General features: G+C 40.4%; 1 long non-coding RNA gene across 1 annotated transcript in view; it reads left to right on the top strand.

The window, feature by feature from the left end:
- Positions 1 to 10,932, top strand: part of LOC309841920 — a 59,339-nt gene extending 48,407 nt beyond the window's left edge. Inside the window, exon 4 of the long non-coding RNA XR_014299404.1 lies at positions 10,602 to 10,932. This is a non-coding gene — a long non-coding RNA (uncharacterized lncRNA). The remainder of the gene's footprint in view (positions 1 to 10,601) is intronic.
- The last annotated feature ends 8,940 nt before the right edge of the window (positions 10,933 to 19,872 follow it).

Genomic DNA, 19,872 nt, shown 5'->3' with positions numbered 1-19,872 from the left:
ACAAAATGTGGGATTCCATATGTAATAGAATACTACTTGGCCACGAAAAAGGACCAAAGTACTACATACACAAGAACATGGATGGATTTCTCAAATGCTTTATGCTAACTGGAAGAAACCAGACTCAAGAGCCTATATTCTGTATAATTTCATTTATATGACATTCTGGAAAAGCAAAACTATAGGGACAGAGAACAGGATGTTGCCAAGTGCTGGAGGTGGGAGAAGGGTTAACTACCTAAGGACATGGGGAAACTTTTTGGAAGTGATAGAAATATTCTATATTTGATTGTTAATGTTGGTTACCTGATTGCATGTGCTTATGAAAATTCATAGAACTTTACACTAAAAAAGGCAAATTTTACTACATGTAATATGTACCACAGTAAACCTGACATTTTAAAAAAGAAGAAAACTAAAAGATAAGCAACTGGAAAATACTTTTTAAAAAGCATAATAAAGTATTTATATGTTCATACATAAATAGTACATAAAATTGGTAAGAAAAACAGGAGTTGCTAAATAGCAAAGGAAAATTTATTCTAACTAGTAATCAAAATTAAAACATATTGAGATGCCATTTCCCATGTTTATTCTCTTCCTCCACTGAAAGAATCCTGGTAACAGTGTGAAGGGCTATGTATGCTCACACAATTTTGGTGAGAGTATAAATTGTTTCAGATCTTCCTGGGAAGCAATTTGGCTAATCTCTATCAAGAGATTAAGAAGTGTTCATACTTTTTGTCCCAGTAATCTTATCTCTGAGAATTTATCCTCAGGAAATAAACCAAAAGTTGTGAGAATAGTTTTGTGTGTAAAGATGGTTGGTACAAATTATTTTCAGTAGTAAAAATTTGGAACAACCTAAGTGGTTACATTAAGATAATGTTTAAATTCTATTCATCCTTAGGCCCAACTAAAACATTGCTTATCAACACAGCTTTCTTCATTAATTAGGGATCCTATTCAGCTGCCCGCAATAGAAACCACAGATAGATACCTCAGATAGGTGTCTCTCTTTCTCATTTATCCAGAGGTGATCAGTCTAGGACTGGGGCAGCAGTTCCCTGATGACAGCAGCCTCCAGGTTCTTTCTGCCCTTCCTGTTTCACCATCGTTGGTGTGGGGCTTCTTTAGTCATGGTCACTTCATTGTCACAAAGTGGCTAACCCTTTCCAGCCACAAATCTGCATTCTATATAGGGAGGAGAAAAAGAAAGCTATAAGAAGGAAAGGAGACATCTATAATGAGAAAGCAGACTTTTCCAGAAATCCAGCAGACTTTCACCTGAATTTCATTGGCCAGTATTATGTCAAATAGCGCCATTTGCAAGAGACAGAGCAAAACGTAGTTCTTTTTGGTTTTGCTATTGGTGGTCGTGGTGGTGGTGGTTTGGGTTCTGGGCTTTTGTTGTACATAGGACTATAAGGATATATTAATAGTAAGGAAAAGGGAACTAGTAGTGCCTGCCCCCATCTTTGATTTTACTAGTCAAATTTATTTCCCTTGATGGTGCCAGATATACTCTGAAAATTTTTATTATTTTTGTTCCCCCCTTCCTAGCTTCCAGAGGGACACTAGTCCCATAAACATAGTTTTTCTTTAGGCAAAAAAACACAAAATTTTGTCAAATTTTGTATTTTCTTTTTCTTTTCTTTTTTTTTTAATTTTAAGATTGATTTATTTGACAGGCAGAAATCACAAGTAGGCAGAGAGGCAGGCAGAGAAAGAGAGAAGCAGGCTCCTGCTGAGCAGAGAGCCCGATGCGGGGCTCAATCCCAAGACCCTGGGATCATGATCTGAGCTGAAGGCAGAGGCTTAACCCACTGAGCCAGCCAGGTGCCCCTATATTTTCTTAATTACCAACACATTCCATATTGCTTCTGGGGTCTTTTCATTCGTTGTGCACAATGCCTGGAGTCTAAGAGCATTTTTTCCCCAGGGGCCTGAATATTTGAAACCTGAAAAAATCACATTTGTTTTTACCTGCACACATAAAAATGGTGATATCAAAAATCATTAAATATTTAGTTAAATGTCTATAAAATATATAGCCATGTTAAATACATTGTTATGTTTAGTATTCACAAAAGTGTTATTACATTTGACGTATATTTACAGATTATGGTCTTATTTTCCTGCATATGCATAATGATTATAAAGAAATCATGGCCAACCAGAAACTAAACAATTTTCTCCTAGCTTTAGCGGACATTACAGTTGCCTCCCCATCTCCTTTCCAGCTAGGTTACAGCTCCAGCCCTTTCACAGTACGTGTAATTCCGAGTGAGTGAGTTAGGAATAAGGTCTAAGCCATTTAGATGGATGAAGTATGAGTTTGTGTGTGCTAGGGAAACCCAGTGTTCTTTTCAGTGCCAACCTCATTAGAAATGAAGGACCTATTTAAGGTTTAAGAATTGTGCAGATCTCATAATCTAATTCCCTAGTTTATTTGAAGGGCACTGAGGCTCAAGGATTTAAGAAACGTATTCAAAGCCTGCTATATTCGTTTGCCAGGGCTGCTGTAATAATACCACAGACTGGACAGTTTAAACAACAGAAACTCATCTCTTGACAGTTCTGGAAGCCGGAAGTCCAAAGTCAAAGGTGTCTATGAGTTTGGTTTCTTCTGTGGTCTCTCTCCTTGGCTTTCGGATGGCTGCCTTCTTTCTGGGGACTCACAGTCTTATCTTTCAAGCTTGTGTGCCTCTGGTGGTGTCTCTGTATCCAAATTTCCTTTTCTTATAAGGACACCAGTAAGATGGGATTAGGGCCTACCCTAATGACTTCATTCTAACCTAATTAGCGCTTTAAAAGGCCCTGTTTCCAAACCCAGTCATTTTTTCAGGTATTGGGATTAGCATTTCAACATACAAACTTGGGGGAGGAAGACATAATTTGTCCATAAGAGTTGCATTGTACTTTCTTGCCACAATGCTAGAGGTCAGAATAAGACACCGCATTTCCTGACTCCTAACTGTGCTTTCTTACCACAATGAAAGGAATATTGAATTTCTGTGCAATATCTGTATGGGTTATGATGAAAATTTTTAGAAGGAATTAAAGGAGCATTTAGAAGGAGGGGGGCGTGAAGGTTCATCAGCAGTAAAGCTGGAAGAAATGTGGAAGCTCCAAAAAGCCTGTTTGAGCTGTTAGTGCTAGAACCCAATTATATAGAAAGGGCACTTTTATTTTATGATGTGGAAATCTGGAACATATGTATACTATCCAATAACAGAGGATCAGGTGGGTAAATTATGGTATATCTACCCACTTGGAATAATATGTAGCCTTAAAAATTATGAAGTAGATATATATTTCTTAACATAAAGAGATAAGCATGACAAAATTTAAAAATTAAAAAAATAGATTACATAACTATATAATCTGGTTTAAAAAATACATATGTGTATAAATGCAGTTACTGGCAGTAAACACATAAAACTATTAGTACTGGATACGTGGATTATGAGAAATACTTTTTCCTCTTTGATTACTATTTTACTAAAAATAATTAAATAAATCTGGAAAGTTCGTGTATGCAATACTGAGGAACGTCTCCATATCAAGGGATTTAGTGTAGGGATTTTTTTCCTTTGGCTCATCAAGCCAGCAACAATGAACAGCAAAGTAGGAAAACTCAGGACCAAAGCCTGCAAACCAGCTGCTGCCCTGGTGGCTCTCCCTCTATTCAATGCCGAATGAGGAGTATTCAGGAGGAGCATTCAAAAGGTATCCTTCCTGCTTTTCCTTAGGGGCTTGGCATCCTGCCTGCCCTCTCCCTGTGTCGGAAAAAATTACTTCATTTTGTACTTCTTTCCACCATTTCTAGCCACTGTGGGGAGCAAAACCCACCTTCCCTTTGCCCACTTTGAAGGCAAAGACCATATGCTACATGAGGCTGGGGAGCCCCACCTTTGGACCTTCACCATGAGTGGTGCACAGTCAAGACATGTAGATTTGGAGCCCACTAAACTCCAAAGCACATGCAGGCCTGGCCCACTTGGACTCCCTCCTCATGCCTAGTGAAATGATTAGTCCCAGTAGCAAGCCCTTTGAGTTGTTTGGAGCTATCTCTTTTTCTTGCCCACTCCCAACTCTGAACACATACACTTGCCTCTGTCAGTAGCCTTTTCGTTATCACATGATCAGTACAGAAGACAATACTTAACCAAGTGCAACATCTCTACCATCCATTCTGGGAGAACGGGCGTTTAGAGAGGCTCTGTGCAGCCTAATTTCAGGTACTGGCCAGGCATTTAGAAAAGGGCCCTGTGGCTGGCTTCAGTCTGAAGCAGAGATGACCATTTTCTGCTCATTTTAACCTCCTGCACTTTCCCACTTAGAGTGCTGAGGCTAGAAAGCGAGTCCTTAGAATCCCCGTGTGATGGGAGAGTTGGAACCAGAGTCAACCTAAGGTTTCACTAGCCATCCAGATCCCCTCTGCCCTCTCAGAGCCTTAGTCTCTAACTCACCAGCACTAAGGAGAAGGGACAAGTGGCAGGGCACTGGCAAGAAGGGGGTCCACATAAAAATAATTGTGATTTGGAAATCGGACAGAATTGCTGGTTCTTGTACAATTTTTCCCTGCTGTTTTAAAATAAAGTAAGGAAGTAAAAATGTACCTTTTTTTTTTCTCTGACCTTGGGAAACCAAGTGATAAAATAGCAGAGTAATGCCAATGAAATTCTCTCTGAAGCACCAATAAGCTTAATACTAATCACAGACTCCAGGAAGATTCTATTTGATTTTTAGTGCTTTCAGTGTTGCCGTTTTTCCTTGCAAAGAAATGAGATAAATGGAGGCAATGAAACAGATTAAGTAAATTCTTGTGTGGAAACCGTCTGAGTTCTCATATGCTTCCAGTTAGTTCAGTCTCTGGATTATATTGACTGATAACAGCATCTTGTTTTCATAAGTGGACAGTGCTACAATTAATTTCTATTAGCAATTAGGAATTACAATGTAAATGCCAGATCAGTAGTATAGAAATTAAGTACAGATTTGCCCTGAGGCAACTTTACTTTTATTGCTCAATAGCATGGTGAGTAGTTAAAAAAAAAAAAAAATGATTGCCTGAAATATAGCTATGTGAGTGGAAGCCCATTGTTTATGACTCAAATAGATTCTTTGTAGGAAAATAAATCTATTGTCATCCACAGCAAATATTTATTTAATTTTCAGTCTCTTACTGGGGTCTATTACCTTCGCAGAAGGAAGAATATAGAATCAACATAAATGTATCCTTCCATGTAGGATACTGTTCTGATCACTTCCTAATAACCTCATTGTTGAAGGAGGGATTCCCCACCCTAAATAGTCCAAGATGGCCAAACGTACCACACCTGAAGCAGGATAGAGGAGACTGACAGCAGTTATCAGTCATGTATACTCACAGCCTATAGGAGGACATCGTACACTATGCAAGGTGTCACAAGGGGATTATACTTGGGAGTTGAGTGAACCAGCAGATGCTGTGAGAGTCTGGCTTTGTAGTAAGAAGAAGGTGGGGCGCTTCCTGCTTCCCATGAGAGAATGTGATTGGCTTGCTTGAATAATTTTACAGGCTGACAGGAAAGTAAGATACATTAGGTTGAGGTCCAGGTAGAGTGTAGCTGGTCCAGCTATTAGGAGAACCCAGCCACGTGGGGACCTTTCCTACCTCATGGGGGACATACCTGGCAAAAGCAGGAGTACTCATGGTTAGGTCTTTGGGGCCCCATGAGGCTCAGAGATGTGCAGGTAGTGCATGGAATTTAGGCCTTACACTATATGTACAAAAGAAGACTAAGGCATGGTTCCTGACTACAACGAGCTTGAATCTTCCAGGCTGAGACAGAAGTGGTGGTCAGAGGTGTGGGAGTGTCAGACTCCCAATGATTCTGACTAAGTGCAAGAGGACATCTGAGCATATAGAGGTAATTGGGTACAATAACTGGAACAGATAGACTTCATAAAATCATGGTGCTTGGCTAGAACTTCAAAGGTAGGTAGAATGCATGGTTGGGGGGAGTCAAGTCAGGGACATATCAAAAAAAAAATGAGGTGGTAAAGTTCTTGGTTATGTTTAAAGAACACCTAATTGCTTTATTCAACTTACACTTTTCAAGGGCCTACTGAGGGCTCAGGCCACACAGGGAGGGTATAGGGTAAAAAAAGAAGCTCTAAGGAGAGCATGGGCCTTGCCTCCTGAGCTGTCTTGTCCAGGTTGAGGGTGAACTATGGGGCAGTGGCATCCCAGGAAGGCATTTGGCTGAGGACTGCATTCACTGAGGGCCTCAAGTATGGATTTGGACATAATCTCCAGTGAGATAAAATAACCACAAAAATACACCAACGGCAGAAAAAGCTACTCCATTTGTAATTTTAAATGTTGGAAAACCTTAAAATATACTACAATTTTAATACCTTTTCTAGCATTTACGTTCTACTATCTCAGGACCATTAAAAAAAAAAAATGGAAGTAGCCCGGGGTCCCCTACCTTCAGGGAGGCCCCGCGAGCCAGATGGCTCTCTGTTGTCCCCATCCCGGCACAATATGCTAGGTCTTCAGGGCTCACCTCTGGACTCCTTCCTCTTCAGTCCATGAGGAGCATTCCCAGCTCAGTGGCCCTGGAGCAATCTGGGCTTGTTCTCTCCTGTGGAGCAGTTGGTACTTAATGCTCCAGCCAACTGAGCTACTCAGCAAGTACAGGCCGTCACAAACAGAGAAAGCAGCCTCTAAATTACTGGAGGGAGCTCTGTGTTCTTTCCAGTACAGGGCAGTCATTTTCGGGTTGTCCAGTACAAGTGTGTACCTCCTAAGATATTTATCGGAGACTGACTTCACCTCTTGTACTTGGCAACCGAAACACATAGATGTATACCAACGTGTCCTCAGGTTTGTTCTAATTTTATATCCCAAACACCTTCAAAGAGAAAAGACAAAGGGGTGTTTTTTGGCTCCAGGAAATTTATTATGACTTAACTTTCTCTTCCTTGATGAATGACTAATGTGCTATGTTTTATTTATTTATGATACACCAAATAGTTTAGCTGGTAAGATATAAAGCAAAAGAAACCTCACCATCTCTTCAGGAATCAACGACAAAAATAAAAAACGGTAAAAAAGAAAACAATTGAGAGAGAGAGAGAGAGAGAGGAGAAAAAACCCTTTTCTGGATCTAATTATCTCCATTGGCAGCAATGAAGTAAAAAAGCTGTAATATAAAAGGCTAAAATTTCTCATAGCAAGAAATGAACTTGTCCCAAAATAAATGGATGTACAGATGAGCCCAGAAAGTTCCAGCACAGCCAAATTAATAGTTTGATTTGGGGGTGGGTGGTGAATGAGCACAAACATCACATTAGCCATTCTGAGAACTGTTTGCAGATTTTAAAGACAGCTATGACTACCTTCACAGCGACTCCATGGGTGATGATGTTCTTAGATCTGGACATCAGGAAATCTCTAAGTATGTACTAAATCAGTTAGAAGGAAGCCATGCTGACCCTAAATGCAATTATGAGTTCAGTTAACACCTTAGTAGGAAAACAAAATATCCAAAGTCTGTTAAAGACTCACTAAAGCATATAATGTCCTGGAACAGGGAATCATTGTACTGTACATTCTTGCAGGAAGTGTAACATTTCAGATGTGTTCTTTCAGGCTGGAGGTTATTTGGGAAATGAATGTGTAAGAGTCGTAAGACGGAGACAAATCACCACTCACATCCTGAAAAAATTCTGACTTCATCTTCTGACTGTGGTTTTCTCTGGACTCCTGAGTTGTTTTTTGAACTATAATGTATGCTTAAAAACAACCAAAGAAGCTCTCACATGAATCTTGGAGAGGTATAAACGTGAGATTACAGGATGCTAGACACTGAAGTAATGAGGACATTGTTAAAACACTAGTTTCAGTTCTGTATCTCTTCGTGTCATTGCTTTGCACCTGATCGGCTCAGGGAGCTTTCAGTCGGGAAGGTTCGTGCATCTTGGCCCACTCTACCAGGCCTGGGAGGTACTATAATTTCTCTGTTGACTCTCACTCATAAAAATGTACTGACTGGGATCTAAGGTAGCTATATGAAAAAGTAATTACATGAATAACGTCATTTTGTTGTATACTCAAGCTGCCTCATCATCTAGCTAAGTCACTGTACACTGTTGCCAGGTCCACCTCAGGGCCAGGACTAAGGAGAGAGGAGTGAGGTACTTACCTTAGACACAACTTTATGGGGATGGCCAAAATATTAGCAATCAAGGTACATGATATATATATATTTTTTTAATTTTCCCATTTTTAAAAAATTTTTATTTAAATCAAAATAATTAGCACATAATATATTATTGATTTCAGAGGTACAGGCCTTTGATTCATCAGTCTTATATAATATTCAGTGCTCATGATGTCACATGCCCTCCTTAATGTTCGTCACCCAGTTACCCCATTCAGCACCCTCAGTTTGTTTCCTAGGATTAAGAGTCACTTATGCCTGTCTCCCTCTCTAGTTTTATCTTGTTTTAAGGGAAAATCAAATTTTAATACAATGTTTTAAAAACCAAATTGACAAACCATGGCTCACAGGCCAGGGGCCCATTTTTTAAATTTATTGATTTGAGAGAGAGCAGGGGTAGGGGCAGAGGGAGAGGAAGAGAAGCAGAAACCCCACTGAGTGAGGAGCCCCTCACTGGGCTCAATCTCACAATGCAGAGATCATGACCTCAGCCAAAATCAAGAGTCAGATGCTTAACCAACTTAGCTACAAAGGCACCCCACCTATTTTTGTAAATGGAGTTTTATTGGAACCAGGGCCAGGATTAGGGGGTGGGGACAAAAATGTGAGATAGGATTATGCAAATGCAACATCAAATCCTGTCTGTATTTCAATTTTTATTGTTTATCATGAATCTTTTTTCCCATTAATCCTGGCTTCTAAAAATTTTGCCATAGGTCTAAATTCCAACCTATCTCCCACTCCCATCTATCCTGGCAGTGACCAAGTCATCCTAGATTAACAGCATCAGCTGGTGTCTAGTGCACAAAATTGACCACACCCCACTGGTGTTTCATTTCTTCTTCTCGGAGATGTGATCAATCTCGTACCTCATTTCCCTGTTGTCCTGTCTTTTCCAGCTCACAATTGGGTTAATCCCACCACAGATAAGTCATTTTCTTATTTATATGTATGTCTTTTCTTTCTTTCTTTCTTTCTTTCTTTCTTTCTTTCTTTCTTTCTTTCTTTCTTTCAGATTTATTTATTTGAGAGAGAGAGAGAGAGAGAGAGCATAGAGGAAGGAGAGGCAGAGGAAGAGAATCTCAAGCAGACTCCTCACTGAGCACAGAGCCCCCACGCTGGGCTCTATCTCATGACCCTGAGATCATGACCTGAGCTACCCAGGGATCCCGGTTATTTTTCAACATCCTTTTCCTCCTCTCTTCAAATTACCAGGGTGAATTTTGACTTAGAATATTTTAAAAAATAACTTGTTTGAAAGTGGAAAAAAAGCAAAGTAACAAACCTTCTGGGGGAAAAGAAAACTCTGTTAATAGGGTGACCTTGGACTAGTTCCTTAGCTCTGGTGGAGCTGCTGTCTCCATTTGCAAAGTAGGTGGGCTCCATTGACCGATCTTGAGCTTTTCTTCCAGTTGTACAAATTTTGGATCAGCGATTACAGTGCCAGAAAGGTCTTGAGAGTACCTGGAGTTTTGAGTAATCCATTTGTAAACTAAGTACTTGTATGGCACACACATGAAAACTCATTTTTAAATCAAAATACTATGTTGTTGAAATGCATTTGTTTTCAATCCAAATGTCTTATTTATTTGATGGCCTATAAATGGCGACTTTAGTGTGTGTGATAAAAAACTCAGAACTATGCCTGAACAAGCTTACATCAGTAAAGAACCCAGACTACAGACAAAACATTATCCTGTGTATATGTATTTAAAGCATATAAACAGATATACTCTAAAGAGTTTTTTAATTAAAAATGTTTATTGAGTAAGTTGAAACAGCTCAAAAGAAATGTGAAGACTTAAAGGACTTGCAGTTATGAGATGGACTCACTACAAAACATCTATGTTCAATTCAGTATTTTTAAAATGTTGATCTTTGTTGGCGATATTTAGTTTTAATATGGAAAATTCCTTGAATTTTGACAGCATGCCTGAGTGAGAATGTGCAAATTATACACACTCCCCATGGAAATAACCCTGTGACTCCTGCATTTTATTTAGGTCAGTGTGGGCAGCAGTGACCACCTCCTCCTCTTTTATGCAAATGCTGTTAAGAGAAGAAAATTGTGACCCAGACAGGAGCTGGGGATGGGGAAGTAGGAGAGGCTTAGAAAGGGCAGTGAGCCAGGAAGCCCTGCCCTGGGGACCCCACGATGGTGCGGCCGCTACAGAAAAGCCATTTTTAAATTGTCTGCATGCCTGGTGCAGCTGGGTGGATCCCCAGAGCTCCCACCTCCTTCCCCAGCTCTGAGTTGGAGTTGAAGGCTTTGTATTTGCAGACAATGTGCACTCACCAAGTTGATAGAGAATTAGAGTTTTCTCAGATGAGAGCTATTTAAGGTGATCTTATCTCCCTGCTCTCTGTTTTGCCCCACTCCAGCGCTCTCTCTATGCAGAATGATGCTGACTGGGCTTTCAACACTCCAAACGGATCACGTCACTTCTTCAAGAGGCCCGGGGCTTACTGAATAAAGGACAGGCCCTTAGCTTGACGTGCAAGCCCTGCTGTAAGCTGGCCCCTGCCTTCAGCCCCAGCTGCAGATGCCACCATGCATTTGCAGCCCCACAGACTTCTACTTGTCATTTTTTACTAAGGGATAAAATGCATCAAGTGAACTGATCGTAAGCCTACAACCCTGTGATCTGTAGACATGTATATATCTGTTTGTAACCACACCTAGAACAAGAAGTAAAGCATTTTCCTCACCCCAGGTTGGGCCTGTTCTTCAACTTCACATGAACCAGATTCTATATTACCTATTAGTTCATGGCTGTCTTCTTTCAACACAAATGCTTGTGAAATTCATCCATGTTGTACGTACATTTAATTCATTTTTTTCCCTTGCTGAGTGGTATTCCACAGTACGAATGTATCACGATTTATCCACCCTCCTGCTGCTTCTTCAAATTCCTCTCATGGCACTTAGGATAGAAGGTTTGAGGAAGAAGGCCCATGGAGGCCTCGCCATGGCACCCCTGGGGATGCCATTTCCTGAGGCCCCAGGGGGATGCGATCCTGAAGTAGAATCTGGCCGGTGAGCTCTGGAGCCTCAGCCAATGAGCTGTTAGGCCAGACCAGCCACGGCCTCAGGACTTGGTTCGAAAGTCAGCACCCATTCCTTTATAGTAAGAAATTTGACCATCATATATTCAGGTGAATAAATTTCATATATTTTTTAAATCATTCTCTAATATTTATGTAGCCTTTCTTCCAAGTTCCAAGGACTATGAATACATTTAAATAATGAGTTGCCACAATATACTGGTAAATTTATTGGAATTTATGCACGAGGAATTTGGGACAAATGGAAGAACTAAATCTACCTAAGGCAAACGTATAAGGGAAAAACCATCAACTTTAACCATATCTCTGCTCTGTTTCTGCTCATGCCCAGGAGGCAGGGCAGGCAAGTGGTTAACCCTGCAAGCTCCCGGGCTAGAGGGTGTGGGTTCAAGTATGTGCTCTGCTCCTACCTCTGTGACCTTGGGTGAGTTGCACTGCCTCTCCGGGTCTCAGCTCTACCACCTAGAAGACCGGGATGATAATAGGAGTTCACTAAGCTGACTGAGGCAGAGTGATTTGAACGATGCTGGCATGTAGCAAGCAATTAAAAAATATTAAAAATGCCAGCTGTTACTGTCTTGGGTTCTGTAGTCACTTTCCTCATTCTTAGAAAATTAGATCACATTTAGGCCTTACTAACTACTAAGGCCTCAGTTTGAAGTCATGATGATGAAATAATCATTTTTAAATACCTGAGGGACAGGTATTTCCAGAGAAGAATCAGTGTTGGCTATACACGCACATGTTCTTTTGATGCCAACTATTAGGAGATTTAAAAAGAAAAAAAAAAAAAAAAGACCAAAGATTAGTCAAAGCATCCCAAGGTAATTAAAATGTTATGAATAAATATCCCAAGGTGATTAAAATGTTTAAAATAAACATATTGTGTTAGGGACACTGGTTTATGTATCTGTTCTGTTTTTGTTTTTTATGACACAGTTCTAGAAGAACAGGGAATCTGAAGTACGCTTCGAGCTGAAGTCTTTTCTGGGATGTTGCTGAGGAAAATCCACAATCCACGTTGCTAATTAAAATTAATTCTACTTATTGTGCATAAATTAAATCCTAATAAGGTGAGAAACTGCAGTAAAGTAATTAAAGATTGAAAATATCTTCCCTGAATAAAAACAAAGCCAGGGAGGCTTTTACACGCTCAATTCTATCCTGTTTTCTCTTTAACAGCAGTTGGATAAAAGGAAAGCGGCTCAGAGAACAGGGAGATGGAAAATCAAAACAAAATCTTTCATGTAATTAGCTTATACGAAGGAGGCAGGGCAAATAGAACACCTGTGAATGGTAGAGAATGAAGTCTTTGTAGCCATTGAAAGATAAGGCACTCGTGGGCTTTTTAGCTCAAGACCAGTCCAGAAGTAAGGGACGAGGGCCAGGAGAGGATTTTTATTCCAAGTCAGAATGGTGTGAATATGAAAAGTTAAGGCCTATTGTTAGAAGAGCCAAATTATGTTGTTGTGAACATCTTACAAAGATTACTCTTTAAAAAGAACTTGTATTGATCAATAAATGTGTTTGAGAGCCACTCTTTAATGAAAAAAAGTATTATAAATAAAATAGCAGAGAAAGAGAAATTATTGAAAAAGAGAAAGATCCAGGAAGTCTGAATATTTCCCTGCATTGGATTTTTAAAAACATGGGAGGCCCAACAGGACTTCCTGGAAAAGGCAGATTCCAGGGTGCAGAGTTTTTGGTTAAGATTCCCTGTTAAATGCAATGAGGGGGTGGAGCATGAAGTCTCCTGGAATCAAAGATCAGTCTGGGGACCTCCTGATGGAAACCTGCCTGGGTCTCCATTGTTGATGATTAAAACTGGGATTAAAAATAAATTCAAACCCTAACTCTCAAAAAGATGTTACCCTAAATAAATTCCAGTCTCTGGCTTCTCTCACAAACCCAGACATTCTGACAACACTGGGGCAAGTGTTTATGGATCCCAACCTGAGTAGAGGGTCAATCCTCTGTGGTCCCCTCCCCCTCCCCCTTCCTCCGTGCTTTGCCTTGGCTTTTCCCCTGCCCTGGAGGTTTTTTGAGACCTCCCTCTTGCCAAGGTTATCTATGTTGGTTGGAGGTGTCTTAGGGATGAGGGATTGGAAGACCTTTGGAAAATCAAGACAAATATACCTGTGGCTGTTGGGAAGCAAACAGATGGGAATATTGTGGGATCTCTGGGGATCCTGACAGACAGGTTTTTGCTTCACCTGTAAGATAGCCCCAGCCACTTCTCAAGTCACTATCAGGGTATAAATATTTGGATAACTACCTCCAGGCTAAGCTTTTCCAGGGCAGAGGACCCAGTCTCATTCACCCTTGTGTCCATGGTTGAGCAGTGTGTGGCAGCAAAGTTGGTGCTTAGTATTTACTGAATGAAAAAAAGCCAGATGACTGCAATGTTCTCCATCCTCTAAATCAAGCAAGTTGAAAAGTGAAGAAGTAAATTCAAAAGTACTTACTTTTTTAAAGAGAGTAATTCAATTCTCTGGGTATCATCTCCCCCCACCATACATGAAAATCTCCATTCTATGGACTCTTCTAGCCCTCAGTAAGTTCACCTCCTACTAACCAGCGGACTAGATAGAAACATTATTGGGCCCCTTCCAGAGTAATTTCTAGTGCTTAAAATGAGCTTCAGAGAAAATGAGCCAAGAGTATACCAACTGACAACCAGCTGTGCCATGGAGGGGGGTGTTGCGGGGAACATGGGAGATTTGTCACTTGCATAGCTGAGTAATATAGTGTTTGAATCAGGGCACACTGGCTTCCACAAACTCAATGAATAATTCTTGTGTGAACCAGCTGCTTTCACTTTGTTAAAAGGAAACTGTTTTTCAGTGTTCCAACGTACTTGGCCAGATTTTCCCCCCAGGATAATGATGAGCAAATGTTGGCTGTTTATAAACCCTGCTTGTGAACCAGGAATTCCAAACTCAAAAGCCTACAGGGCCAGGCAGGTAATGGACATGAGTGAAACTTGCTGAGACCTTCAAAAGGGACAGTCACTCCTCCATTACAAGCAGCTGAATCGAATGCAAAAATCTAGGTCCAGTGCTGGGATTCATCCCATTTCTCAAGAGAAGTCAGGTCTCTGGTTTTACATGGAGATTTCCAAATTAGACAACAACAGAAAGCCAAGCCAGATTGAGCTTTGAAATCTTTATGACCGATAGATAGATATGTATTTATCTCACGGATTACTTCTCTAGGAATAAATTAGTAATTTTAACTTGGGAGAACATAACCCTTAAAGTCAGCGGAAACCATTGTACACATTAGCATGCATATGTATATGTGTGCCTTTCTTTTACCATAGGTAATTGATATTTTTAAGAATGCTTTTTTATTCCAAATTGTGTTTCTCAGTAGGGTGGGGTTTGTTTGTTTGTTTGTTTGTTTTGTTTTGTTTTTTTGGTCTTCATCAAATAACCAGGGGACGGAAGTGCATCCCTTGCCCAGAGCTGTTTTGTTTTGAATGTGGGGAAGGAAATAGGAAAACGTTTCAGGCTTTGATCCCTGGACCAGATTACTTTCTGACTCACAATGAGGCCATAGAGAGGACATGTGAATAGAAAGAGCACTGAGAACCCGCACTGGCCAAAGCGGAGCAATGGTTTATTTAGGTCCCTCTATCTTGATTGATTTTGTTTTATAGCAATGATGAAAATAAGGACAATGATATCACCTCCTTTTGGCCTATTTGTCTTATTTTGTGGGGAAAAAAAATTGTGACTGAAAGTTGAACCAATTCTGATTTTTACATTTTCATTTGGAAAGTGGAGATCCTAGTAGCTACCTTACAGTATTTTTGTGACCATTGATAAATTTAACATCTAAAAAGTACCTACAAGAGTCCTGAATGCATAGAACTGAAAAGGTAGTAGGTAGTATTATCACTACTACTTTATATTTTCATTTATGCTTTATAACCCTGCTGCTCTGAGTGTCATCCGGCATTAGCAGCGTCAGTGTCCTCTGGGTGCTGGGTGAAAATGCAGGGTCTCCTGGACGCCTGGGTGACTCAGTGGGCCCTTTGGCTCAGGTCATGACCCTGGGGTCCTGGAATCAAGCCCCAAATCAGGCTCCCTGCTCAGCAGGAAGTCTGCTTCTCCCTCTCTTTATTTAAAAAATAAAAAAATTTTTTTAAATGCAGGCTCTCAGATGCTACTGTATAGCTTCCGGCTTAGTCCAATTAGGAATGCTGTAACAAATTACCATAGACTGCATGGTTTTAAACAACAAATGTGTGTTTCTCACAGCTCTGAAGTCTGGAAGTTTGAGATATGGTACCAGCCTGGTCATGCTCTTGGTGAGGGTTTATAGGGCTGTCTTCTTGCTGTGTCCTCACTTGGTAGAAAGAGCACAAGCTTACTCTCTGGCCTCTTCTTATAAGAGCACTAATCCCATTCATGAGGCTCCACCCTCACAACCTAAGCACCTCTCAAAGTCCTCACCTCCAAACACTATCACACTGGGGATTCCATTTCAACATAGGAGTTGGTGGGGGGGGGGCAGGGAGAAATGACACAAACATTCATATTTATTTGACAGATCACAAGTGATCTGTGTGCACAGTCAAGCTGAAGGAAGCACAACTTCATAAAATGTACTTTGTATTTCAAGCTTTTCAAATTTTATTTTATTTTTTAAGATTTTATTTATTTATTTGACAGAGCAAGCAAGAGAGCACAAGCAGGGGGAGCAGTAGAAGAAGGAGAGGCAGGCTCCCCACCGAGCAGGGAGCTGATGCAGGGCTCAATCCCAGGGCCCTAGGATCATGACCTGAGCAGAAGGCAGATGTTTAGCCATTTAAGCCACCCAGGCACCCCAAAACTTTTCATATTTTAAATGTCCTTAGTGTTCTGAAACCTAAACTCTTTTGTACCATCTATATCATATTTGTTCTATCTGCACCATTATTTACTTAATAGTTTCTTTGACTAGACTTCATTTTAAAAAAGGATTTTAGCCTGCTTCTAAATAATGATATAATGAATTTGATATTCTAGTTATATTTATTTCTAGTATATTTTGAAATAATTAACCATTAAGCTAAAAATGCCCCTCGTGTATCACTAAGAGCATCCTGGGTATTTCCGTGGCAGACACACCACCTTTTGAGCATCCGTCTCCCGGGGAACTCACTAATTATAAGAAGGTTGTGTTACGTGATTTAGTAAAGTGAAGACTCTTTTTCCATTCTGAATAATACTCCCTGTTTTTTCTATTTTGTCAATTCGAAGATTTTATTTATTTATTTGACAGACACAGATCACAAGTAGGCAAAGAGGCAGGGGGAGAGAGAGAGAGGGGGAAGTAGGCTCCCTGCTGAGCAAAAAGCCTGATGCCCAGCGAGATCCCAGGACCCCTGGGATCATGACCTGAGCCGACCTGAAGGCAGAGGCTTTAACCCACTGAGCCACCCAGTTGCCCCTATTTTGTCAATTCAAATTACATGATATGACAAACAAGATTTTACCAGTTTGATCGACAACTTTCTAGCATGTATCTGGGCCCTTCTTTCTTAGTTTCCAGCAACATTGATTCAGCCACCACTCCCTACCAGGCCTTGTGCGGCATGGAAGAGCTGAGGAGGACAGTACCCCTTCCCTAGGGTCCTGCTGTTATAAATATAGTAGAATGTGACAAAGGTGATAGTAAAGCAATGCTCATGATGTTATGGGAGCACAGAACAAAGCATGTGGCCCCGCCACATAGTCCAAGCAGTCCTTCCAGGCAAGAGATAGAGCCTTAGTTCAAACCCAAAGGATTGATAAGGGACAGAATGGAGGGCATGTCCCCCCTCCCCCCAAAATTGGATATAGCATGGGCAAAGCCACAGACCAAGAAACAGTAAGGCAAATCTCTCAAAAATCTCAGTCTCTTCATTGTAGTGTAACATAGGTAGGGTACTGATTAAGTTACGTAGAACAAAAATGCTAAGGTATATGTTTATCTGTGAGAATTATGTATCTGAATACTCATAAATAAATAGAGGCTGTGCCAAGTACTAGTTGAAATCTCACTCCCACTTATATACCCAAGGGACGTGAAAACATATGTCTGCACAAAAATTTGTACACACAAACCTGGCGATTCACAGACCTGTACCCCTGGGGATAAAAATATATGTTTATAAAAAATAAAAAATTTAAAATTAAAAAAAAATTTGTACACACATATTCATAGCATCACGATTCACAATAGCCGAAAAGTGGAAACAGCCCAAATGTCCATCAATTGATGAATGGCTAAATAAAATGCAGCCTATCTCTACAATGCAATATTATTTGTTGATGAAAAGAAATGAAGTATTGATACATGCTGCAACATGTATGAAATCTGAAACCTGCTGAGAGAGGCCAGAAACAAACGGTCATGTATTGTATGATTCCATTTACATGAAATGTCCAGGATGGGCCATAGAGATTCAATAGATTCTGATAGATCTATAAATCTATAAAGATGGAAAGTAGGCTAGTGGTTGTCTAGGGCTGGAGGTGAGATGGGAATGGCAAGTGATTGCTAGTGGGTCCTGGTGTGTTCTTTTTGGGCTGATGGGATGTTCTCAAATTGAATTATGGTGATGGTTGTACAATTTTCTGAATATACTAAAAACTACTGGATTGTACACTTTAAATGTTTGAATTGTATAGTATGCAAATTGCATCTTAATAAAGCTATTATTTTTTAAAACGTAATACCTAACCCTCTCACAGCCTAAACCAGGCACAGTTCTAAGTGCTCTATATATGTTAACTATTTAATTCTTACACTAGCCAATGAGGTAGATACCATGATGGTCTCCCATCAGACAAGGGACTTCCTAGTCCACACAGCCAGTAAATGGAAGGGCGGTGATATGAACCCAGGAGGCTGGCTGTGGCATCTGAACACTTAATTTTTTTATTATTTCTTAAATATTTTATTTATTCACAGATAGAGCCAGAGAGCACAAGCAGAGAGAATGGCAGAGGAGAGAGAGAGGCAGGCTCTGCACTGAGCAGGGAGCCTGACATGGGGCTCAATCTGAGGACCCTGGGATCAGCGCCCCACATCTGCACACTTTAATTTCCATTCTACACTGCCCTAGCTTGGGAGTCATTCAAAGCTTCAGTTTTCAACTCATATGAACATGGGTTCTGGTCTTGGCCCCATCGCTTACCAAACAAAATGATCCCAGGCAAGTTGCTGAAGTTACTTTTCTCATGTGTTAAATGGAAATAATAGTGTATACCTCATAGGACTGGTGTTTAGCACAGGAACTATCTATAGTAAGCTATTATCAGCTGTGAGGTCCTTCTTTCATGCAATATTGCCACAGATTTGAGGACTGAAAAGCCCTACACACATCCCAGCAGCAGGCAGACTGACAGCGTGGAGATGGGAAGAGTCAGCTTATTATTTCTGCAAGTACAGAATTTTGTTTTCCACATAGAAAGAGCCTGGTAAACCAGTGGCCTGGCATTCTACCTTTTACATAATAAAACTTAAAATTAAAGGTTTAAATGAGGAGAAAAACAGTCACCACAGGCACTGAACATTTGATATGTTAGGGATTTGCTTTTTATGGCATGAAAATAAGCAGAAGTGTGGGACAGAGAAAGAAATGTGTCACTTCCCCAGCGCTGACCTGCAAGGGCAGAGTGACCTTACACAAGAAGAAAAATGCCAGTAATTTCCAAACTAATTTAAATTTCTGGATTTTTTTTTTTTATTTCATCTGGTAGAGACATACTTTTTCTTGGAAGGAAAAAGAAAACCCCAACAACATTAGTGATAAATGAAGTTATATAAGATTTGCTGGCAAACGCACATGGCACAGAGCTACAGAGCTCATTTGCAAGGCAAGGAAGCAAATCAAAGTCCACCACAGCTCTCTCAGTGCCCAGAAAGTTTCTTTGAGCAGTTTGTGACTGGAATTTGTTTGCTTTAGGGCTTTTCTTGTTTGTTTGTTTGTTTTGGTTTTTTTTGCAGAGCCAGGGCAGGAGTTGGGGGGGGTGGGCAGGGAGGGAGCGGGTCGGTATTTGCCACAGTGTGATTCAGTCTCTCTCCTTTCATCTCCTATAACTTTCCCACACAAACTCCTCACCCAAATTCTGACACTGTAGGAGATGTACCAGCATCCCCTCTGTTGTTCAAATCATCTTTGATTCCTCCTTTTCTCTCCCATATCCAATCCATGTGTACAGTTGGTAGGCTTCCTGCAAGGTTTATCTGGAATCTCTTTGTTTCCTTCTGACTCCTTTGCCACTACTCATTCAATCTACCTCCAGCTCCTGCCTGGACCACTGTGTTAGTCTTCTAAAGTGTTCCCTCACCTCCACTCTGCTCCCCACAGTTGCTCCTCCACAGAGGGACCAAAGAGATCTTTTAAAAATACAGGTCAATCTGCCTAAAAACCTATCAAAAGTCAAAATCTAAATATATCATTGGAATATGAAAAGGTGTTCAACATCATTAATCTTCAGGGAAAGTAAAAGTAAAGCTACAATGAGATATGACTATACACCTGCCAGAATAGCTAACATTTTTGAAAATTAAAAAGTCTGACAATATTCCATATTGCTGAGGATGTAAA

The sequence above is a fragment of the Mustela nivalis genome (assembly GCF_964662115.1).
Source record: "Mustela nivalis genome assembly, chromosome: 1".
NCBI classification, from domain to species: domain Eukaryota; kingdom Metazoa; phylum Chordata; class Mammalia; order Carnivora; family Mustelidae; genus Mustela; species Mustela nivalis.
This window is presented reverse-complemented; position numbering and strand designations above follow the sequence as displayed.